This window comes from Phodopus roborovskii, unplaced genomic scaffold (genome assembly GCF_943737965.1).
Source record: "Phodopus roborovskii unplaced genomic scaffold, PHOROB, whole genome shotgun sequence".
Classification (NCBI taxonomy): Eukaryota; Metazoa; Chordata; class Mammalia; order Rodentia; family Cricetidae; genus Phodopus; species Phodopus roborovskii.
Window position 1 is genome coordinate 97,755 of NW_026125026.1, and position 25,563 is coordinate 123,317.

A 25,563-nucleotide genomic window follows, 5' to 3' on the forward strand; every position below is an offset into this window, starting at 1 on the left:
TGCTTCCCATTGTTCACAGTTCCTTCTTAACAGGCCCACCAGCAAGAGACCTTCTGCTTGCCTAGCTGGTAAGCCATTCATTTGCTTCCCAAACTTGTATGTGCATCTACAACTCAGAGCACAGCATCTTCTCATTCCAGATTCCACCCCAGGAAGTTGCAACCAAACCCCAAATCTGGAAGTTGGTCAGGACTGCCTTCTAGCATTCTTCCCCCCCCCCCCGCCCAATCTCAGGAGCTCACTCACTTCTCGTCTCTTTCTGAGCCCGTGTCTCAGAGCTGTCATCTCCTGAGTTACGGTCTGATTGTGTTGTTTCCCTAACTGATTCCTTTCTGACCCACTCTTGACAGAGGCCTGATTTCCAAGGCAGGTATTTATTAAGTAGTCTAGCGTGTGCGGGGCATCGTTCTGTGCATTGAGAATTAGGTGGCGGTTTGACTAACAAGGTTTTGATCTCCAAATCTTAACCTTCTACTTGGGGTGGCATGTTACTGGGGCCGGATAACAATCAGCGATGCTTCATAAAGGCCATGGAAGGAGCAGCCAGTCGCAAAGGCACTTTCTATGCTGGGAGAAGGCTCCTCCGCGTGGAGAAGGCCGCCCTCTCCTCTTTGTTCAAGTTGCGGTGCGGCCTCGGCTGTACCCATCCCCTTCTTCATGCTGCACTTAGCCACACAGGACCCTCAGTTCCTTGTGCCATCAATTCTCCCCGTTTTCTCCCACCATTCCTCCTGCTGCACCCCCCCCCAAGCCTTGCCGGGAAACCCCTGCATGCCCGTAACTGAGAAACCCCTGCACGCCCCTTAGTGGCTGAGTGAGAAACCCCTGCATGCCCCTTAGTGACTGAGTGAGAAACCCCTGCATGCCCCTTAGTGACTGAGTGAGAAACCCCTGCATGCCCCTTAGTGGCTGAGTGAGAAACCCCTGCATGCCCCTTAGTGACTGAGTGAGAAACCCCTGCATGCCCCTTAGTGACTGAGTGAGAAACCCCTGCATGCCCCTTAGTGGCTGAGTGAGAAACCCCTGCACGCCCCTTAGCGGCTGAGTGAGAAACCCCTGCACGCCCCTTAGCGGCTGAGTGAGAAACCCCTGCATGCCCGTAACTGAGTGAGAAGCCCCTGCACGCCCCTTAGCGGCTGAGTGAGAAACCCCTGCATGCTCCTTAGCGGCTGAGTGAGAAACCCCTGCATGCCCCTTAGCAGCTGAGTGAGAAGCCCCTGCACGCCCCTTAGCGGCTGAGTGAGAAACCCCTGCATGCTCCTTAGCGGCTGAGCGATCCTGGGCTGATGATTAGACACGGGCACTGTTTCTGTGTTCAGACTCTTGGTCCCCAGCTGGCGGTGCAGTTGGGAAAGCGGGGAAGCTTTGGCCGGAGCCTCCCCCCCCCTGGAGCAAGTGTCACTTGGGGCAGGCCTGGCGTGCTGGCCTGGCCTCACTTTCACTCTGCATTCTGAGTGTAGATGGCCAGCTAGCTTCCCCTTCGTTCCTGCCACCACACTGTCCCGGCCTGCTGCCCCGAGTCCCGCCAGGATGGAATGTGTCTACACATTGCTTTCCTCCGGGTATTTTAATCACAGCAACCGACAGGGGAAACAGCACCGGCCTCTTGTGCTTACCTTTGGATCTTCAGTACCAAAGAACATCCCTGGGCTCCTTGGTGGACCTGGGAGAAAGGGTTGGTCTGCTTCCTCCTCCCCCTTGCCTCCAGCTCACCCAGACCAGCTCCCATCTCGTGCTAAACACTCAGCAAAGAGTAGGTCAAACTCGAGTCCAAACCAGAACAAACACAAAAACCGAAATTTAATAAAAATATTAGGAAGAGTTTGGGAGAACGAGTTAGAGCCAAGTAAGGCAAATGCGATACTGAAAATCGTCTCATGGGAGAAATTGCTGGCCATTATAAATATTACAAATATGTGCCAGAGAGGTGAAATGTGGGAAAATGTAAGGATATTGTTTATGAATGTTATTTAGTCATCTCAGCGGTAGATCTTATGATTTAGAAGACATTTCCTGGCTTTGAACACTTAACAATGCAGCCTGTCAGAAACTGGGATGTGGGGGGCATTCAGGAGAATAAACTCAGCTGGAGTTTGTGACTGCTTGCTTCATCTTAATGACTTTAGCGCTGTATCCTGGCGCTGAGTTTACTTATTACTATATTTATTGACATTGACTGACTTTTTGAATATTTTTTTTAATCAGTACACACACAAACAGTGTGTACTGATCAATTACAGCCTCGATTTACCCTCCTTCCTCGCAGCTCCTAGTTAACACCTTCCTACATTAAGGAATGGAAAAAAAAAAAAAAAAAAAAAAAAAAGAAAAGGAAAAAGACTTCCACAGGCAAGACAGACATATTTCACTCACCTAATGTTCCCTGGTTCCACCCATCTTGCTGTAATTAATTTTATGGCCCAATAATAATGCATTATATATGTAGACATTATCTGTCTAACATCTATGTACCATTATCGTTATCCACAATTTATCTAATGTCATTTATGCATTTGTCTGCTGCTGATTTTTCTTAGCTGCTGTGAATAGTTCTGTAGCAAACATGGACATGTTTCTGTAGCAAACATGGACATGGACATGTGCATGACTCATCCCTTGGTTTCCTTCCATCCCTTGGATATTTCGTCGAATGGGAAGGCTGCTCCTATGGTAGATCTAGTAACTGTTTTTAGGAATCTCCCGTATTGATTGTCCTAATTTACATTTCTTAACAGTGTACAAATGTCTCTTTCCTTCTGCATATACTTAACAGCATTTGTTCCTGTTCTGATAATATTCTAATAAGTCGAGTCATAGTTTTGAATTGAATTTTCACTAGTCACTAGTGAGTTTCGCTAGTCAAACATTTCTCATACATCTATTGGCCATTTGTATTTCTCCTTTTGAGAAGTGTCTGCTCCGATCACCTATGGGCTGAAGATGGAAGATTACAAAAGAACTTTGGGTGACCAGGCAATGAGTTGTCTCTGTCATTTCTAGAGTTTATATACTATCCTTCTGTGGTCTTTGATGGAGTTGAAGACAGATAGTTATGGTTATAGTTCATTAGTTAGGATTAAAGATACGTTACTTAGACTTTAGACACACAAAGATAAAATAGATTATGGAATATTTTCTTCAAATCTTGCTAAATGTTAATGGACTAAATATTGTTAACTGTGATTCTTACTTGATAACTGTTGTGTGATATATTTTGCTATGATAAGGTTAAAACCCTTTTTATTTAGACAGAAAAGAGGAGATGATGGGAGATGTCATTCTGTATATGTTTCTCATACTGGTTAATAATAAAGCACTGTTGGCCAATAGGAAAGGAAGATAGGAGGGACTAGGAGACAAGGAGGAAATAGGAAGTAGGAAGGAGGAGTCAAGATGGAGAGTATGGAGAAAGCAGTATGCCGCCGGCTCCCCGGTAAGAGAAATACATAGATCAGCAGAAATGGGTTAATAATTAAGACAGAGCTAGCCGATAAGAAACTAGTAACCGGGCCAACAGCATTGTATCAAATACAGAGTCTCTGTGTGTTATTTGGGGCTGGCGCGGCAGCAGGACAAGACTGGGCTGCGGGTGGAAAAACTATACACGTTACATTTTCTAGCTCTGTGAGGAGTATCACTGGTATGTTGATAGAAACTAAATTGAATTTGCAAATCACTTAAGATAGTATATGAACATTTTAATAATATGAATTATTCCAGTTCATGAACATGAAATGTCTTTCTCTTTTGTGTGTGTCTTTGATATCTTCTTAATTTTCCTTTCACTTCCGTGGCTAAATTTATTTCTAGGTGTTTTATTTTATTCCTTTTGTTTATCTTTAAAAAAAAAAACTTTGCCTCACTGATCTTGTATCTTTTTTAGGCTCTATCTTGTTTAATTTCCCCTGATCTTTGTTATTTCTCTCCTTTGACTAACTTGGGGTTTGATTTGCTTCTAGGTCCTTGAGATTTATTATCATGCATGTTGAAAATCCTTCATTTGTTGTGAAACACACTTCCTCTGCTTTTGCTGTGTTCCACAAGTTTCTACTTACACCTTTTTGAATTTCTCTTTGATTTCTTCAATGACCCATGGTATGTTAAGCCTCAATGAATTTGCACAGCTTCTGCAGTTGGTTGTTGTTAATTTATGGTTGTATTTCCCTTTCGGTCTGAAAAGATACTGGTATGATTTTGACTTGGGTTTGTTGAGATCTAGGTTGAATCTAATATATGCTATATTTAAGGGGAGTTCTATGTACTTAAGGATGGCAGGTATGTATTATTGGTGTTGGTGAAATGTTCTGAAAGTGCCTGCTTGTGCTTGGTTTGAACACATTAATTAGTAAGCTCAAACTCTCCGGTAATGCATCAGTGTCACGTTTAGGAAAAAAATCAGAACATTTTCCTTTGGTGTCATTTAACCAAGAGTGAGCCCAGATTTGAATTCTCTGCTTATCTCTCCCAATGTCTTCCATTCTGACTGTCTGCTGCCTGAGTCTGAAATCATGCATCCCCGAATGGTCCCTGCACCGTCCTCCCCCTGTGGATGTCTGTCGGTCCCTATGTGTCTGTGTGCATATGCATGCATACCTGTGTGTGTGTGCCCAAATGTGTCCTTGCCTAACTGTGTGCCCGAGTGCCCCAAAAAAGGGCTTTACTCTGTGTTTATTGAGTAGTACAAAAAAACATCACATAGGGAAGGACTAAGGAATAATTCATAGAAATCTTTAACAGAGTTCTACAAGGGATTAGGTCATTGATACCAATTGACCCCACCTGACCAATAACAAACATTACTATTCCTCATATAATGTCCAAACGTTGCATTTAACATTTATGGTGGATGCCCATTTTATAAGCCTATATCTGCTATTTCCAGCAAAGGATTATCATAACACACTTGCATTACTCTGGGTCAGGGGTATCGCAGAGTACATAATTTAAAATTACAGTTGTACTTTAGCTTTGGTTTTAAAAGCTGGTTACATGGGCATACAAGGCAAGGAAAGTTGGTTATTTCATTGTTCTCTTGGAGGCGTTTTAAACAAACAGGCTTGTTACAGTCTTGAGTCTTAAGTGACCTCAAGGTGTGTTAGTAACTCTGGCTGTGAGGTCCAACAAAACTTCCAGTCTTTTAGAATGTAAGAAATATTTTATCATATCTCATGGCATGCCTACTAATGCCATTTGATCTAGAGTATAATGCAATTATGTTTGTTGATTTTCTATTTGGATGATCTATCCGTTGATGGGAGTGCATTATTCTCTTTTTATTTTGTATTAGATCCTGTCTTTTCCTTTTAGCTCTGTTAATAATTGTTTTATGGAATTTTGTGTATCTACACTGGTGTATATATATTTACAACTGTTTGTGGTCTTTAAATTTTAAAAAAATTGTTGTATTTCTCTCTCTGAGTGTGTGCATGTGTGTGCATGTGTGTGTGTGTGCATGCGTGCATGTGTGTGGTGTAAACTGCCATGGTGTATGTGTGCATGTGTGTGTGGTGAGATCTGCCATGGTGTGCATGTGCATGCGTGTGTGTGTGTGTGTGCGCGTGCATGCGTGTGTGTGTGTGTGTGCATGTGTATGTGTGCATGTGTGTGGTGTAAGCTGCCATGGTGTGTGTGTGTGTGTAGGTGTAGGACAGCACTTGAAGTTGATTCTCTTCTTCCTCTGTTTGGTCGTCTTAGAAGTCTGCTTTTTGGCAGCTAGACATGGTGGTACATGCCTGTAATCTGAGCCCTTAGGAGATTGAGGCAGGGATTTGAACTCAAGGCTTGCCTAGGAGACATAGTGAGACTCCAGTAAAAATAAATGTCCTGTCAGTCTAATGAACATTCCCTTAAATATGACTCAGAGCTTCTTTCTTATTTCAGGGTTTATCATTCTTTGTTTTATGACATTGGCAGTTTGACTATAACGTGTTGGTGTGAGCGTCTTTTCTGGACACATCTATTTGGGTCATTTGACTCCTTTGTTTGGACATCCAGGCCTTCCCTGAGACGAGGCAGGTTTTCCTCTAGGTACTCCTGAGGTGCAACATTTGTGCATTTAACGATGCCCCAAAGTTCTTGAAGACACTCTTTAACATCCCTCTTTCTCCTTCTCCCTTTCTTCCTACTTAGTCTCCTTCCTTATCGGATAGAGATTTGGGAAGACTTGTCTTCAAGTTCTGATTCTATTTGATCTAGTTGTTGTTGAGGCTTTTGACTGTAGTTCTTAAATGACTTGTTGAGCTTTTCGTTTCCAAAATTCCTGTTTGATTCCTTTTCAAGATTTCCATTTCATTGCTGATTTTTTTTTATATTTTAGATTTTCTAATGTTTTTGTCTCTTTCTAATATATATTCATTTTACAAAATGTTAGGCTTTACTTGAAATTTTCATACATGCGTATTGTGTATTTTTCTCATATTCTTTCTTCCCCAGTTATCCATCCCCTCCAGCCCATGGTGCCCTCCTCCTCTCAAACAATTTTGTATCCACTTTCATGTCATGTAATCTATGTAATCTATGTAATCATGTCATGTAATCATGTAACATATGTTTTATTCTGAGTCTGGCTCATTTTGCCTAACATGGGGACCTCCATTCCATCCATTCCCCCTAAAAACAGCACAGTTTTGTTCTTTAGCACTGAATAAAACTGTCCTGTGTGAACATATAACATTCTTTTTTGCTGAATTTCTCACTCATGTGATCTATTGTTTTTCTGGTCTTCTTTACTTATCATCTGTAGTTTCTTGATTTTTATTCAGCTTCCTTTATCATCATTTTAAATGAATTCTTTATCAGGTATTTCATTAATGTTATTTCCTTTAGAATCCAGTGCTAGAGAATTATGTATTTTTTTTGGATACATCATATTGCCATATTCTTTTTCTATCTAGATTGTTCCTACACTGGTATGTGGTATTGACTTTAGTTCTAGGGCATAGCAGTGTAGTGTTCGTTGCTTATCTGACTTTAATAAATGTTACATGTACAACTCATAGTATGGCAGAATTAAAGAGACCCACTGTTGAGCTAGGCATTCATACAGGAGGCAGAGGCAGGTGGATCTCTGAATTTGAGGCCAGCCCCCATGTATAGAACTAATTCCAGGACAGCCAGGGTTATACAGGAGAGCTTGTGTTGAGAAATCAGGAGAGAGAGAGAAGTTTGGGAGACAGAGAGGGAGAGAGAGAGAGAGAGAGAGAGAGAGAGAGAAACACAGACACAGACAGACTGGTGGTCATGTGCATGTGGGAACGTTTTTGTGGCTCCAGCAGGTGTGTTGTACACGGGAGCGCGTGTGGGCGTCCACTGTTAACCACTCCAACACCTGTGGGTGAGAGGGCGGGAGGGTCGGGTGATGTTAGTAGACCAGTGGTTCTCAACCTCACTGATGTGTGACTGGCCTGTTAGTACAGTCCCTCAGGTTGTGCTGACCCCAACCATAAAACTACTTTGTTGTCACTTCATAACTGTGATTTTGCTACTGTTATGAATTGTAATGTGAATATTTTTGGAGATAGAGTTTCTTTTCAAAGGCTTCACTTGCAACCCACTGTAGTAGCGGGAACTACAATGCTTGTGGACTATGGGGGGGGGGTGCGGGTTGCAGAAGTGCTTTGGACACTGTCTTCAGGCCGCAAAGGGAGAGTAGAAAACATCAAACTCAGCACAGGGTTGATCTACTGGTTGAGACGATTTGGGTGGTTAAGCACCGTCAGGCCTGGTATTGGCCGGAGTCCACATATGCATATGGTTTCACACTGCTTGTTTCTAGTGGACTGTGCCCGTCAGTTCTGGAAGGCGAACTCCCCATGATTCTATCACCTGTGAGATGTCTGACCCTGTAATGCTGGGCTGGAGAAGTCTTAGATGCTAGGGTTACAGCTGCTCTGCTGGGTCTAGTTGGGTCTGTGAGTGTGCAGTCCTTGCCTCCAGTTTGGTGGAACTGTGGTGTCTGGTGATGGCGGTGAAAAGGGCTTACACTCCTCCAGCACTATTAGACAGCAGCTCCCTCTTAAGTTGGGACCAAGCCACAGAGCCTACATCATGGAAGTTCGGCAGGAGAAGATGAGAATTCCCTTTTAAAAGCAAAGCTGCTGTGTAGGCTCTAGTTTGCTGCCCTAACCAGTTTGCAAACCCGTGATGGCTAGAAAATGTGCCAGGAGCTAAGACTGCCAGCAGTGGCCATCATGGAGTTTTCCATTTTCCCCCACCAAGCAGAATCCCCCTCCCCTGGCTGGAAAGCCTAGTGGCACAAGCTGGGATGCTTCTATTTCTTTCTATACTGTCGTCCCAGGTCTTACAGTCTTTTAAGGGTTGACTGTCAGGGAGAGACCTTGCAGAGGTTCCCTTGCTTTTGAGGCTACTCAGCTCTCGATTTGGCTCCTCCTTGTGGAAGAGATGAGTACTGGGCACATCTGTGTGGCCATCTTGCGCACTCGAAGTGGGTCAGCTCTTCTCTGGAAGAGGTGATAGTAAACTCCAGGTGATAGAGTCCCTGGAGACATACGGAGGGACCCCCACCCTCCGAGGGTGAGGGACTTTGAGTTTCCAGAAAGCTGTCCTCTCCCTCCCTTTGTGACCATTCTAACAGATATAATGCTTATGGTATCTGGAGAACTCTGCAGAGGCCATATTCATCTCTGTGTAAACTTTGGTAATAAAAAAACACACTAATAAAATCAGAAAAACACCTGAACTGTTGCCTTTTGCCCTGGCTCTAAGCAACCATGGCCTTTTCCTAAATTCCTAAGCGGGATCCAATTTTACTCAACTATAAAACGAAGGGTCTACTAACCCAGTGTGGTTCAGTTAAATAAATACATGCATTTCAAGTCAGATTCCGTAGCCAGGAAGCTGCGATGTGAGGAATCTGAGTGGTTTCTCCCATGGGGGTTTAAACAAGTGAGAGAAGCAACAGAGGGTGTGGTGTCAGCCGGCACATTTGTAGCTTGACCTGGCAGCCGCTTCAGATCATGAATGTTCACGGCGACCTCTGTCTTAATCAGTCATTGGCTCGTCTTCTGGGCTAGCTGGTGTGGTTTCCTACAGCAATTCCTAGGCAATTCAATGGAAGGATGGGTCTGTGTAGCCCATCAAAAAGGTAACAACAGAATTTATCCTATTCCCTGTGTGCTAGGGACTGTGCCAGGTACCAGAGAGAAAGATACAAAAGATACGGTCTTCGCCTTAGGAAACTGATTGTCATTTCAGTGGGTCCCAGTTAAAGATAGGGCAGAGAAGCTGAGAGAGCATGTGTTTTTGGATTGACTTCTGGGTAAGGGAAGGGGAAGGGAGGCTACGGGACAGTCTCAACTAGGCCCGAGGGTTCTGAAGATGCTGGGGACTGTTTTCCAGTAGCATCCATACCAACCGGAGTCCTCCATCAAAGTGCCTGCCGCAGAGTCTGCCATGGGCTGTGCTCACATCGCTTGGGTTAACTCTGTCATGTGAAGCCAGGGAGCCATAGCTGAGTGGTGATTTTCCTTTACCCACTGAGTCACTGTAGATTCGTACTCCAACTGACAGACACTTCTTGATTCAGTGTCCACCTGATGCCACAACTTACTCCTCTGAGCCTTTGCCGGCATGCCTTGGTGACCACCGTCATCCATGCATTGCCAGGAGGCATCCAAGGTAACCAAATGGACACCCCCTCTGAGTCTGCATTAACTATTCCCAGCCCACCCCACCCCCCCCCCCTCAGTAGATGGGCTGTGACTTGCCCTTTGCTTTTGGGTCTCGCTGCTGGCAGGAGCAATGGGTTCTGTCTTCAAAGTCCCTGGTATCTTGTGGAGAGAGGGTTCTGCAAACCCCGAGCTGCTGGCCTTGATACGAGAATAACCCACGTCTGCGACTCAGAGGGCTCAAGGCCATCTAAGACTCAGGCTGCCTGATGGCATCAGTGCGCATTTCCAGAGCCTTTGCCTTGTTGGAGCAAGGCTGTTTACTTGAGGCCTTTTGAGCTTTGGCTACTCTGATGATTGGTCCCTTGGTGTGAATCTTAACTCCCCCTGTGAGACATGAGGACAAAGGTCATGATTGACACTTAACCTCGATCAGCTTGCCTGTCTGTAAAGCCTCAGGCTTGTCAATCGGTGCCCAGTTTCATCATCCTCATAGTTATATTTACCCTTTGCTTTCTATTGCTTACGTTTCACAGCTGGACCAGTATGCACTGCTGTGCCATCCCAGCCCATAACCAATGAAACTTTTTGAGTTTTTGAGACAGGGCTTCTCTGTAGCTTTGGAGGCTGTCCTGGAACTCACTCTGTAGACCAGGCTGGACACGAACTCACAGAGATCTGCCTGCCTGTCTCCTGAGTGCTGGGATTAAAGGCGTGCGCTACTAACAGCCGGCGCCAATAAACTTTCACATCACTGCCAGGGTTCCCTGGGTCCTATCAAGCGATGGCGACACTCATCCTAATTTTCATTTCAGCTGAGGGAGGTTCAGCATCGAGTCCCTTCCAGAGTCCACTTTTTAAGGCTACTTCCAGTGCCAGTTAGGTTCCCTGGGAAGCTAAATCTGAGATGGAACTTAACGTGCAAGAGTTGTATGAGGGGGAGCTTGGAATCGAACCCTGCACAAGGCAAGAGAGCAGACTTGAGTAGGTAAAGAATCAAGTTGCTCTTTAGGGTTGGTGAAAGCCAAGGCTGCTCCTTTGGAGTGGTTCTAGCGAAGGGGACCCCTCCTCCGAGCTGTCCCGAGTTAGGGAAGACAATGCTGTGTCTCAGTATATTCATGCTGGGTTGGTGGGCCTCCGAGACAACGGGACTGGTCTTTGGCAAGCGGCTTTCTTCAGCAGGGTCAGTCCATGAAGAAGAAGAGAATAGAAAGAAAAAAATTTATTTATTAAAAAAAGTCATGAAAAAAAAAAAAAAAAAAAACGATTACTGACCTGTATTTCTCTTTCCCAAAGCATCCTTTTATGGAGAGAGCTACGTGGGGCTCAGCATCACAGAAGTTTCCTCTGGACTGTCACTTCAGTTGAGATTTCAAACAAGCAAGTCACAAGGCTTACTGTTTCTTGCAGCTGGAAAAATTGACTATTGCCTAATAGAACTCCTGTCAGGGATGATACAGGTATTATTATTTTTAAAATATATAAGCATTCAGTTACTAGCAACAGAAAAAGGGAACAAACCTCCCTCCCTTTCCTTCACAATAATAGCATACCAGAAGCTGGGTAATTTAGGTTACTTTATAAAGGAGATACACAGTAGATTTGTTTCTGGGTGTGTAAGAGGATGATGGTAGCGTCTACTTGGCTTCCGGTGAAGGCATCAAGGTGGATGGGAAGAAGCAAGGGGCAAACCTGCTTTTTAGCACCCCATGTCACCAATCCATCTCCTTACTTAGGCAAGCTCACTCTCCTGAAGAGCATTGCATTAACTTCCCAATCAGTTCTTTGAGACCTCGGCACCTCTCAGCCCTGCTGGGTTCAGGATTTATTTAGGCTGCACCATGAGTTTTAGTAGGGTCAAACCATAGCACCTCTATCCCCCAATAACACACTATGAGGTTCATTAATTATAGCTCTTGTCTCTCCTAGGTGAAATTAAATGTGGGTACGGGTGAGCAGCTCCTCCTTTCTGAGCAAAGACTTCGTGTGGACAATTTGCTTTGGCACTCTGTGGAACTGAACTATGGCAAGGATAAGGTTTTTCTTGGTTGTTGACAAGCATTATGGGACAGCTAGCCAACTGGATGGGGGTATTCATAACTTCACTTTTCACCATGGAATCTATGTGGGAGGTCGTGGGGGAACTCAGTGTCCCTTACCTGGACGGAAAGACCCCCAACTTCCGAGGATGCATAGAGGGTGTGCTGTTTAACCAGAGGGAGGTCCTGACATCCCTCAGGTCTTACCCCGGTTTCAAGAAGGTTTATGAGGTGTCACTGGGATGTAACGATGAGTTTTTTGCTGGGAAGAATGAAGCTATTAGCTTTTCAGCTCTAGATCCTATGTTGCCTTTCCAGAATGGAGAGTTCAGGGTGAAGGGACACTGAGGTTTGCTGTGCAGACTGGAACCCAACAAGCCTTGCTTTCATTTCAGTCAGGTAGAGGAAGAGATTTTGTTGCCTTGGAAATACATGAGGGTCTACTGAAGGCTCATGTAGGAAGGGGAGAAACGAAAACTCAGCTTTCATCGTTCCGCTTGGTTAGCGACAACAAATGGCACGTTGTTCAACTCAGAGTCACGAGGAGGCATCTGGACCTCGTGGTGGATGAGCAAGGGGTGAGAGCCACGCTGCCTCTGCAAAGCCACGTGTTTGTATCCGAAGGCCCCCTGTTCGTGGGAGGCCTGAACCGCCGGATGTGGGGAACAGTGCGGGGGTTAGAGCTTGTGTCTGTGCCTGGGAAATCTGTTCGGGGCATGTCTCTGAAAGGGTGCCTGAGAGCCTTGGAAGCAAACGTGGAAAAGAGAGCGTTAAGGGACGCACTTGTCTCCAAAGACATAGCTGCTGGGTGCACAACTGAGAGCCACCACGCAGGTCCTTCTGCGGCGGTGGGAGACCTGCCCCAGCCAGAGCCGTCCCTTCCCGACGCAGTCCCCAGTGCCAGTTCCCTTCTGCAAAATCAAAGCGGCAGGGTTTTGGTTCTGAATAAGCTGCAAGTCCAAGAAGGTGGACGGGCCTCCCTGGGGACAAAGGCACTAAGAGTGCTTGTGGACTCCACGGGACTGGGTACTGACTACTCCCAGATACTGTTTAAAATACAGCAAATGCCTACTCATGGTTCCCTTCAAATAGAAGTTCAGCCTGCACAAGAAATGGAGAGCACCTTTACTGTGTTAGATCTGAGGCTTGGGAAAGTGTGGTATATCCACGATGGCTCTGAAGAGCCTACGGATTCTTTCACATTTGCGGTTTTTTCTAGCAGCAGGAGGGCAATACCACCCCAGTTGCAGGATCCCACTCCGCATGTTTTTAACATTATTGTCATTCCAGTGAATGACCCCCCATACCTGAAGCTCCCAGAAGGACACTTGCTTCTCTTCGAGAACTGTAAGAAACAGCTGACCCCCAGTGTGGTACAGGTGTCAGACCCCGACACCGATTCTCAGCATCTCGGACTTTTGGTTCTTAGCAATTTCAACGCAGACGCTGGGTTTTTAGAAAATGCCAGAGACCCTGGGCAAGCCATCAATGCTTTTACACAGGGTGGATTTACAGCATGGCAACATTTTCTATGTGCACAGGGGTAATCAGAAGCGCTCGGATTGTTCTGAGAGCAACTGACGGTGAGCTGGTTAGCAACCCTGTGGTGTTACGGGTCATGGCTGTTCCTTGGGACTTTGAGGTGGCAGGTAGACACTGGCGTGGCGGTACAACAGGGTGGTACAGTTCTGATCACGCGGACTGACTTGTCAGTGAAGGTGAACGGTGAACAACATGAGATGGACACTGCTATGACATCACTCGGCCACCTCAGCAGGCCAAATCCAGCATCGGGGCATCCACTGGGGAGTGGAAACAAGCTAGAACCTTTTCTCAACGTTCCATCGACCGGGGCCGGATCCGATACTATAGTTCCTTCAAAGAACCACAGAAAGAAAAATACGGATCACTTTAAATTTAAAGTTATGGTAGAAGGAAGAGAAAGCGTTAAAAGAGCTCCTGTTCCTGTCACCATTCGGCAGCTGAAATTGACACTTCTGAAAAATATCCCTATAGAGATCAGTAATGGGGAACAAGAAAGGCTAGATTCTGACCATCTGCAGGCTGCAACAGAGAATGTGGAAGTAGCCTAGTGGGAACTGTGTTTTAAGGTACTGAGCCCACCTAAGAAAGGAAACTTGGTGCTCGGCAATGTAAGTTCTCCAAACAAGTTCAATTTTCAGTCAAAAAAACATTACAGACTCTTGGTAAAGCTATGAGCCCTCGGGGGCACCCCAGGAAGACTACGTTAGGATACTTTTTAGTTTTCAATTATTGTAAAACACATAGAATCAAAAGATTTCACTTTCAGGGTAACCTTAAAGCAGATAAGACACATATTATTTTAACCAACACTGAGTTGTTTGTAAAAGAAGGAGGGTGGACATTAATTACAAAATCAGAATTATTTGTTCAAACATTGGACAATCATGTCTTTAAATATTGAAGTCACTAAGAGTCCTCAGCACGGGGAACTGAAGTTAGTCAGCTCTTCTGCCTCTCTGGGAGGCGACGGTAGCATCAGTGCATTCCCAGATGAAGACATAGTGAGTGGGGCTGATGTATGCCCACGATGACTCCGAGACCCAGTGTGACGAATCCGTTGTTCTGGCCTCTGCCACAGATCAGGGTCAACAAGGAGGGGCCAGAAGTCCTTGACTCTGGGCCATGTCTACAGAAATCAAGGGCAGTACATCTCTGTCGAGTTGAATAGCTGATGGAGAAGCCCATGCAAGTGGTAGATAGGGTCTTTCATGTTGAACGGGGCAGCCAGCGCTTGCTGACTCTCGCAGACCCTCTGTTACCGCGACCCCGACTTAGATTTGGACGATGGGCAGTTGCTCTACACTTCGGCGTGGCATACCAAATGGAGATTTAGTGAAAGCTCGGTGACCAATCTCAGAAGCTCTACCAGTTCAGGCAAGAGGACTTACAGGAAGGGCATGTGCTCTTCAGACATCATGGTCCAGACTCTGCCCGATTCCTGCTGTTTGTCACAGATGGTGTGCATCACACATCATCCCTTTTCGAGGTCAGTGTGTCAGAGGCCTATGTCCACATAGTCAACAACACAGGGCTGCTTGAGCCCAGAGGGGAGGGACAGCTGCTTCACAACAGCCAACCTGAGTGGTCACCCACAAACCAAGATGTCAGAACAGAACATGAGTTTGAATTCCACATCTTGCAACCCCCACACACAAGGGGCAGAATCCTGGTCAACAATTGCGTTTCACTCATTTTCCCAGCATGACCTGAAGCGGGGATTTGTGGTTTATAGTGCACAATGACGATGGGAACTTTGATATGTTTAACCTGACAGTGAAAGTTAAAGATACCTACTTAAGATGTGAGCGTTTGTGTCAAAGTGTCCCTGGAGAGTCCCCAACCAGCGCACTCCGATTCTGCAGAGCAGGAGCATTGCAGTTGAAGAAGGGAAACTAGTGGAAACTGAGGAAGTGGAAACCTCCCAGGTAGGCATCCAAAGCACAAGACATTCTAATTGGCTTAAACTAGTAAAGGGGTAAACTATGTTGTTTGCTTGAACCCGAATGCCCTCTCTCTCTCTGTCTCTGTGGCTTGTGGGGGCGGGTACTGGGAGTGGCTCTAAAGTATGTGTGTGCACACATTTTTATACGTATTTGTGTGCCACTAAGATGAAAAGTCCCAATGTTTGCAGTTTGAGTCTGCCGGTCTTTCCACACTTGGAAATAAAATCTGCACAATGTTTAGCCTTGCATTTAGGCTGTATTTACATCACAGTCATGTGTGTGCCCATGCTTAGTGTAGTAGGCAGTAGGACTAAGGAGGGACATATCTCTTGTGATAGAATTCAGAGCCTTGTGTTTTTATTTCTTGTTGCTAACAGCAGCACTAAGCAACATCTCCTTGATAGGGGTTAATCTGTGAACAAGGGAAGTTGTAGTTTAACAGACAGAAAGGATTTCCCAAACAGCTAGGACACCATTGCACAGTCTCTTTCTTTATTCTGGATGTGGCTGCCTTGTTTAGTTTCCTGAAATTGAGGAATAAAACTGGTCCTAGGCCAGTGGAGTGGTACCCGGATGAGAGCAGAGGCTCAGACTTCCCTGAGCACGTCTACCCTGAAACTTTTAGCAAGCCACAGACAGTCCTATGGAATCTCCCATAGGTTGTAGGAAGGGCAAACTGTACTTTTTAACAGTTTGCCAGACACACACACCTGGGACTCTGTTGTTAGGACTGCTGGCAAGCTGCCCAAGGTAACCAGCAATATCAGAGATGCTCAGTGACATAGAATCAGCTTGGCAAATGCTTGTTTTCAAGCTTGGAGAGTCAATTAACATGTTTCACCACAAGGGGCATGTTCCGTCTTGTGACTATAATCAGTTGCAAATACTGTCTCTAAAGAGAAGCTGCTGAATCGTATAAAATGAAAATGCATAGGAAATGCTGAGCTAGTTGACACAGTAGAGCTAAACGGGAAAATTGCTTTCCTCTACAGTTGTGCCAGTTTAGTGACCAGTTACTCTTCCTTAACCTGCCTTTGATTCGTTCCCTCTATAATCCTCCACCATGGTGCCGGGATCAAATCCATGGCCTTACATGCTAGATGCTGGCACCCCTCCAACCCCTCTCCTTATGACATTTGATTCTTTTACCTTCATTTTTAAAATATTCGTGGATCTTACTGCTCTGTGCAAATACTTCAGCTACCCAAGTGCTGTAAACCATTATATTTATTCATTTACTGTGATCAGGACTGATATTCCAGATGTTGGCATGGGCCCCAGGTCAGACCCAGCCTTAAGCTGTGTAACCACCCCTAATGACAACTAGGCCACTGACCAATGAAGAGCAATCTATGCTGGTTCATCAGTGACTCTGACTCTTCTGGCCATTGCTTCTCTTCTTGTGTTGTGCTTGTGGACACAAGGCTGGGAATGAAGACGATCTCTCGTCAGAGAAAGCGATTCACAGTCAGGACTGCACCGATGCATGGATCTCTCCAAAAGTCACGGCGGAAGACGGCGGCACGGGACAGGCCGGGAAAGTCCTCTAGAGCTTCACCCACAGGATATTGATGATGGCAATGTGGCTTATGTACCAAGGCTCCCGGCCAGCAAAAGGATCAGTTCACCTTAGATGTGGTCAAGGACTCCCACTTTGTAGAGGGCGTGGAAATACATTTGGATATCATCCCTAAATGTGGATACTGCTGGAGGTTCAGAATTTCACCAGTTCAGGAAGGGGGCCCCAAAGCACTTATGCCGGACCACCTCAGAATTCCAAGTATTTTTTGAGAGTCTTGACTGTGAATTTGTTCTCCTTGAGCCACCAAAGCACGGTTCTGTTGAGAAGTTCCAGGTTTCCAGGAGTGAAGAGAAGTTAAGAAAATTTTCCAGGAAACAGGTAATAAATCTCAGTTAATATATTGGAGTTTGTCGTTCTAGAGGGGCGTGGGTTGGAATTGACTCGTTATCATTTAGACCCTCAGGCTTTAGGGTGGGTGGGGCCTTGGAGTCCTGTTCCCCACAAGGTGTTAGACGCCTGTCTGTCTGTAGCAACCCTGTAGGGATGGTGTTAACATTGCCTAAACATTTTCAGTGATGGCGTGTTTACTACTTCCTGAGATGGAGCTTTGTAGTTCTAAAAATATTTCGTCATCTTTTTCTCTCACTATTGTGCATTTGAAGCTTCCCTTAGACCCTGGCTCACCTGATTTTGACTATAGCCAGGAATTGACTAAATCACCCTTACTAATGTCCATCCACTCCGTGAGAGAAGTTCAGCTGTCTCACCTGCACACCATCACCCTGGATTCTTTGCTTTGGCATTATTGTTAGACTTGATTTCTTACGAGGAATAAATTAATGATTTCTACCAATTTTTTTTTTAATTTTGAAAATGAGTCTGCAATCCTCTCCATAAAGCCCTAGCAATTCAGACTCCCTAGATTGGACACATACAACTTCCCATGGCATTTGCCTGGCTTTTCCTCTAAGCTAAAAACACATGTATGCTACTTCATTTTGCCTTTAAGTTGGGGCCTGGAAGAGTTGGCTCAGCAGTTCAAAGACTGCTTTGTAGAGGACCCAGGTTCGGTTCCCAGCATCCACATGGAGGCTCACAACCACCTGTAAAACCTAGTTGTAAGGGATCCAAATGGCACGACGTCAGGCATGCAAGTGGTGCTCAGATATGAATACAGGCAAAACATCCAAGCACCCAAACATAAAAGGAAATAAAAATTTGAAAATGCAAGTTATGGGATTCTTAATGGATTTAAATCCACTTCCTAAAGGCATGCTCTGTTTTAGCTACAGTGTGTTACCGTGGTAGCTGAAACATTCTCCTTACCCTGCGGAGAGGCTGGGAGCCGGCCTGAGGTTTGAATGCTCTCCTTCTCTGGCATGTTGTGTTTTCACAGTAGTGTTGTGGGAATGTAGACACTGCATAAGCAATTCTAACTGGAGAGCAGAGAGGCCTTTCAAAGGGACAATGTTCAATTCTAGGGACTTGGGGGCGTTGATAAAGAGCAGGCAGTAACCATTTAGGAGCCTGAAAGAGGCAAATGCAAGTCAGAGTAGCTCGAGAGTGTGGAGGCCTGACGGGGCAGCTGAGGGCCTGCACGGGCCAAGGCGGGGCGGAAGCTGCTTGGGGCTACATGTGGAAGGTTCCCATCTCTGCCCATCGGGGGTGTAGTCTTCCATCAACTGTCAAGGAGGGCCAGACTTACCCAGGCATCACTGGGAAACAGAAAGAAACAGGATGCAGAGGGCAGGAGAGCAGCTTCTCCCTCTGACCCAGGGAAGAGGACTCTTCATTCACAGCATGTAAGGGCCTGTCAATGTAGGGCTTCCATCTCTCAAGGCCAGAAAACCCGCCAGTAGCAACCGTCTGCTGTGGGGTAGGTTGAATCAAACACACTTACCTCATGTGCTCTGGGCCCTGCCTCGGGCAAGTCAGTGACTGACCATGTTCATAAGAGGATTGCTGGTTGAAATCTGTGTGTGGAGACATGCTTATTCCCTGGGACATGTGCTATCATCAGCCTGTTCATCAACATATGACAAGGTCACGTGTCCCTGTTTGTCCTGTGAGACTTCCTTACACTGTCTCTTTATATCGTAACCCCTGTGGGCTCTAGATTTTGAGTTATTGTCATTTTTCACTTAAATAACACTAATCCTGTATGTCTATAGCCTTGAGTGTCTTAGTGGAGAGACCCTGGCCCCACTTGTTCAATAAGAAGTTTGTGTCTTGTGTTAGGTGATGGGGACAAAGTGGTGATTTAATTAGGCAGTAACCCTGTCCTTGTGCAGTTTTCTCCCCAGGTGGGGGTACAAGGGAGGCAGAGAGACAAGAAATGTGTTAAATTATAGACTATTAGTACTATAGGAGAAATAAATAAACCAGAAAAGGAGCTAGGAAGGGCGCGGGGCCTTCATCTGATCAGCAGATATTTTTCTGGCTTTCAAAAGGTAGGAATAGACAACCTTTGTCAGCTTTTAGTCAAATGGTTTTTAAAAATAGTGTGCAATTTTGCGGACAAATTACTCGTTAGCGGGTGTGTAATGGGGGTGATGTCTTTCTTCAGGAAAAGTGTCCCTTGAGCATTGTCAGCATCCCTAAAGCGCTTTCTCCTCTGAGTTCCCCAGTACTGGGATCAATCCCCTCATTGTTCGTTCCCAGCAGCTAACCCAGCTTTGATTCTAAGAATCTGGGGCTGTGCCTGTTATCTGGGATCTTCCACCCACATAGCACCTGTGTATGAGCAGCCATGATTTTCCCTTGAGGGGACTGAACTTTCACCCCTGTCAGAAACACCCCTGTAAGATCAAAGACTTCTCAAAGGAAGTGCAACACAGGGATGGGCAAAAGCTGAACTCCTCAATTTTTTGGCTAAATTTTATCAAAACAAACACAGCTCCAGAGACTTGTTCAGAATTCTTTGGGGCGTGGAGTTCTTGCCATTGTGTTTGGTTACAGGCTCATTGAAGCTAAATTCCCATCTAGCTTGAACATGCCCTTGATCGCTGAATTGTAGTCTTGATGTTTCTGTAGTCCAGTCTAAAAGAAGGGAAAGGAATCTAATCAGATTTTTGGTTGCTATAAATCAAGAGAGGAATAACTACACTATCCAGTGACAATTTCAGAACTGAAATTAAAAAGATGGAATCTAACAGGGACAAAAGTAAATGTTACATTTGCTTTATTACTGTGAAAGAAATCTTCTGTGGCAGAGTGACTTGATTGTAATGTACTCTGCAATAGTCTGTCTACAGTGGAGATGTGGAGTGATTATGAAAGTGAGGGCCTCGGTGAGGAGGTAGGACATTGTCCTAGCATTTCTGTTTCTGTGATAAAATACCCCACAAAAAGTGATTTAGAGAGAAGAAGGGTTTGTTTGGCTCACAACTCCAGGTGATAGCCTATCGTAGCCAGTTGGCCGGGTCTTCCTGAATCAGTGAATGTGAGACAAGCCCCCAGAGACAGACCAACCCAATGGAGACAGTCCCTAATGGAGACCCTCTTTCCAAGTGAATCTAAATTGTCTCCAAGCTGATGGGTAAGACTCCCCATCACACATAACCCCAGACACGGAGAACAATCGATAGGAAATAGTGCTCCCTTAGCTCAGAACATGTGTTTAAGGGAACTTAATTATTTCCCACAAATCATATGTTTCCAAAGGAAGAGAAATGAAACCCAGCAGAGCCTAAATCTAACAGTGTGAATTGTCAAATAAAACAGTCAAAGCCTTCAACCGTAGTTACTTTAAATGAAAGCAAGGTAGAACTTGAACGTTACTGCGGTGCCCATTAGTAGGAAGGCTGGCTTATGCACACCCAGCACCTGTTACTGTTAGAAGCGGCATTTAGACTCAAATCTTCTGCTACCAATCCAGCATTCTTGTTCACACACCGCATTGCATTGCTCTGCCGCCCTTTACGCCCATGAGGGTGCAGAGGTATTTCACTTACTTTCAGGAGGAAGTGTGACATCATCCATCAGAGTCCCACCTGGTACTCACTCAGACTCCATGGGATGAAGGCATGAATCTAAGCTTTAGGGAGATTCTTACTCTCAGACTTGCTTTTAGCAGTCGGACATGGTTTGGAACTGAGTACTTTTGTTGCTTTGGTTTCAGGTGGAGCAGGGGTTGATTCACTACGTTCATAACGGCAGGGAGGAGTTAATGGACAGTCTCTCCATCTTGGCAAACAGCTCAGAGCTTGGGAAGCAGAGTCTGCCTCAGACTCTTTTTGTGACTGTTGAGTCTGTAAATGACAAGGCTCCGGTAATAACAGCCAATAGAATCCTCCAGGTAAGTGCTGTGTGCTTTTAATCTACACAAGAACCCCAAGACAGGTAAATTGGCTCAGATTTATATCATTGCTATTATAAAATAACAAGACATATATATGGCCATGCTTGTATGTTAACATGTTTCAAACTACACTTATCAATATCTTTTTGGATACTGTTGAAAGATGATAATTTCTGTTTCCTTTTAATTTTTTTACATTTATTTATTTGCTCTATACATGCCACACGTGTGTGTTGTCCCTCTCGTGTGTGTGTGTGTGTGTGTGTGTGTGAGAGAGAGAGAGAGAGAGAGAGAGAGAGAGAGAGAGAGAGAGAGAGCGTATGGCAGGTTTGTGGAGGTCAGAGGATAACTTGTGACAGCTGGTTTCTACAAATATGGGTTTTAGCTCAAGTTGTCAGGTTTGGTGACAGTGCCTTTACCTGCTGAGCCATCTTGCTCGCCTCGATTTCTGCATTTCCCTGAGCCGGGGGCCGTCCCCAGAGTCCTTGCTGTCTTTTGTGGTGGGCTAGGAAGTGTCTCCACACATGTACTGTTCCCCCTATGCTGGCAGCATGCTGATTAAGAGTAAGTTTTGGAGTAGGTGTATCTGGGTAAGAGTCATGACTCCACTGTTGGCTGTGTGAGGTGGGAAAGTTAATACTGACCTGGTGAACACACTCTTAATATCAGGGTGTTGCAGACTTGGTCTATGGCTCTGATTAGGCCTTATGACTGCTAACACGCACAATGTCACATGTAAGAATGGTCTTAAGAGAGACCGCCATAATCCATGTGCAGACAACTGGAGCACTCATGCCCAGATCAGAGCATTCATGTCACATCCTGTCCTAGTTAAGGTTTCTATTGTCGTGAAGAGACACCATGACCGTGGCAACTCTAGTAAAGGAAAACCTTTGATTGGGGCTGGCTTACAGTGCAGAGGTTTAGTCCATTACCACCATGGCAAGAAGCATGGCGGAGCACAGGCAGGAGTCATGCTGGAGGGGCGGGGAGCTCTCACCCGGACCCTCAGGCAGCAGAAGGGAAGAGTGGAGCACTGGGCCTAGGCTGAGCTTCTGAACCATCAAGCCCAAGCCCAGGGTGTCACACTGCTTCCACGAGGCCACCCCACTCCCGCAAGGCCACGCCTACTCCCCGTAAAGGCCACGCCTACGCCAACGAGGCCACACCTACCCCAGCAAGGTCACACCCACTCCTGGTGTAAAGCCTCACACCTACTCAAACGAGGCCACACCCACTCCAACAAGGCCACGCCTACCCCAGCAAGGCCACACCCACTCCCGCAAGGCCACACCCACTCCCGCAAGCCCACGCCTACTCCAGCAAGGCCACACCACTCCCGCAGTGCCATGTCTACCAGCACCCACCCTCTCCCGCAAGGTGCCATATCTACTCCAGCAAAAGGCCGCGCCTACTGCCACAAGGCCACACCCACTCCCACGAGGCCACACCTCCTAATAGTGACACTCCCGATGGGGGCCATGTTCATTCAAACCACCACAGAGCCTAAGGCTGTGAGGACCCGAGCTTCATGGCGGGAAGCTTGGCAGCGTGCAGGCAGACACGGTGCTGCAGAGGAGCTGAGAGCTCCACATCTGGATCCACAGGCAGCAGGAAGCGAGAATAAGACACTGGCCTGGCTGAGCTTCAGAAACCTCACAGCCAGCCGTTCCTGCAACAAGGCCACTCACTCCTCCATGAGCCTGTAGGGGCCACTCACTCCTCCATGAGCCTGTAGGGGCCACTCACTCCCTCCATGAGCCTGTAGGGGGCCACTTTCACTCAAACCACCACGCGCCCCTCCCCCTCAAGACTCCCGGTCTTTGGAAGAGGGGAGGGAAAGACTGATAACTGAAGGAAACGGTGCTTTCCGGACGCGACAGGACAGGTGCACATAGAGCTCTCAGCAGTTGTGACAGCTCGCACAAGACTTTTGAAAGATCTGGCCAAACAAAATCCCAACGTAGACTTGTAATCCCGTGATCAGCCTTAGCGCTGTTGACATTTGATAGCTTAGGGAGAAGAGAGTCAGTTGCTTTTACTGGCGTGCCTCCCTGATAGGCTGACCACACCCTAGGGCAGGCCTCAGCCCCCTAGATTTGCTGAACAACACAAACTGGACTCGGTGGAGGAAGGAAATACACAATCAATTTGTAAATGTCAAGTAAAAACAAAAAGGTGTATTTATGGATATGTATTCATCAGTATCATACTACTTATGTATGCATACATGCTTGGGTGTGTATTACTATGTACATTTTTGATACATTCTGTCATTTAAAAAATAGTGTAAAACTCTCTCCCTTTTTCAGTTAGGAAACATAAACGTGGGGAAATGAGGCTCCTCATTGGGGTTGGCTGTCAGTTAATTGACTTCACTCTAACAATCCCCGCATGCTTTCTTCGGTGGGCTTCTTTTGAGGAGAGATTTTACATCAATTATTTTTAACTTAAAGGGTGGTATTGTTTGGTGTCCAAATGGCGTTGGGGTTTCCAGGGTTTTGCTCGTGCCAGCCAAGTCTTATTTTTCATATTTTCTAAGTAGCAAGTGTCATGCCACGGGACAGCACAGCACATCACCATTTATGACTGGCCGTTGGCCAGCAGCAGAGGACCTTTGTTGACGGTGGTGGCCAGATAGGTGACAAGGGGGAACAGGAAGAAAGGAATAAAAGCCAAGTAGGAAGCAGTAAAACTTGACTTATTTATGAAGCATCCTCTGTGTAGGCAGCCTAGGGGCCCAACAGAGGGAGTCTAGGTAGCAGGTCTCACATTATTTAAAAAAAAAAAAAAAAAAAAAAACAAAAAAAACGGCTGGCGTTTCAGTATTTGTTATTATTTGTGCGAGGCAATGGGACCTAGGAATATGACCTTTAGTGCTTCAGTTATCTTAGAGCTTGAGTTCTTCAGCCTCTGCATCTCATGAGGAAGGTACCTGTGCCTTTGGGACCTGTCCTGTTAGTGTGAATTTTCTTCGCATTCTTTGCCCCCGTGCTCCTTGACTGCTATGTCCTGGCTGGCCAAGCGTCTAGCCCTCTGGTTTTCAGTTGCATTTGCCCTCCTCCCCCACACAGCCTGCTCTGTACCAGCCCCCACAGGGGTTGCTTGCACATTAGCTACTGAGAGACACTGTAGCTGTCAATGGTGGTTCAAACGCTGCTGTTAAAGTTTACATTTATCGAATGTGCACTGTGTCGCGGTACCTTCTGTGACTGGTGCTGTTTTTTCATCGAGGCGCGCTGGGAACATTGAAACGCAGTGAAAGCAAGGGTCTTTGTTTGGATGCTCTCTCCACCCCGCAGGACGATGCTGCTCAGAGACACTGACATGGTAGAGGGAAGAGCTCTGCCAGGAGGCCGGCCCTAGGCCATTGGCAGAGGCATGCAGGACTTGGAGTGCTGTGGCTAAGATTTAGTTCAGGAAGCAAATGAAGCAAAGTCAGCAAAGGGAAGCAGCTCGCGGGTGGAGTCGGGAAACTAGGCCAGCTCTCCCAGTGTTTTCCAGTGGAGTCACACGGGAGGGACACAGTCAAATGGCCCAGGGATGCAAAGTGGCCAAGATACTTTCTGGGACAGGTCAGGTAGGCATGCACCTTCTGCCTGGTAAGATCCCAAATCCCAGACCCCCAGGGAAAAGGAGGGGTGCATCAGTATGCAGTACCAAAATACCGTGTCTAACACACACACACATATTCACACACATCTGCACACACATGTACACTACACACCCACGCACCGCACAGGGCGCACACATGCACACTCATACTTCCCCCCCCCCCCCCCCCCCCCCCCCCCACACTCACACCCACACACATGCACACACACTCTCTCACCCACACTCACACATGCACACTCACCTAGTGAATAAAGTTGACTAAAATGTTTTTAAAAAGTGTACTTTTGTGGGGTGAACTTTTACAACACAATAATAATATCTACTATTAATCTCAATCTAATTTCAAATAGAAAAGGGGCCATGAACGTTTGGGATTGGCCTTATTAACTTAGAAAGCCTGTTTGGCAGTTCATGAATCTAAGATTTGCTACTATTTCCTGCCCCAAATTATTTTTTGTTTTCAAAATATTTCTGTCTTTCCTACTAGACTGTCTAGTAGCAATGGCAGATTAGCATGGAGAGGCTGTGTTTGTTCATATTGCAGGGAGTTCCCGAATCATTTGCCGATAATATTGAAGAACTATCGGGTCTGTCAGCTACTTGAAGTGGGTATGGAAAGCCGATGCACAAATTAAACTCCAGCTACAAGAGTGCATTTTCCACGAGCAGATATGTGAGTAGTTCTTCCCAAGTTTAGGGCATCGTTTCTGACAGTGACATTTCTTCTCTGTATCTCAGAGCAACTGCCTGGTGAAGGTATTGGCCACTTCCCAGCCACAGTGTGGCTAATACTTCTCAAGTATTTAATCGGTGTCTGGTGGACTCAGCACTTAAGTCTTCAACAGCTCTGCAGGATAACGTTTTTAGTAAAGATAGGATCATGTGCAGTACAGTTCAGAAGATTCGGATAAGGAGAGGGAGGGAGAGAGGGAGAGAGGGGAAAGAGAGGGAGGAGGGAGAGAGAGGGAGAGAG

At 46.0% G+C, this 25,563-nt stretch overlaps 1 pseudogene; it reads left to right on the forward strand.

Moving 5' to 3' along the window:
- Positions 1-485: 485 nt before the first annotated feature.
- Positions 486-22,684, forward strand: LOC127228365 (chondroitin sulfate proteoglycan 4-like; annotated as a pseudogene).
- Positions 22,685-25,563: the final 2,879 nt, after the last annotated feature.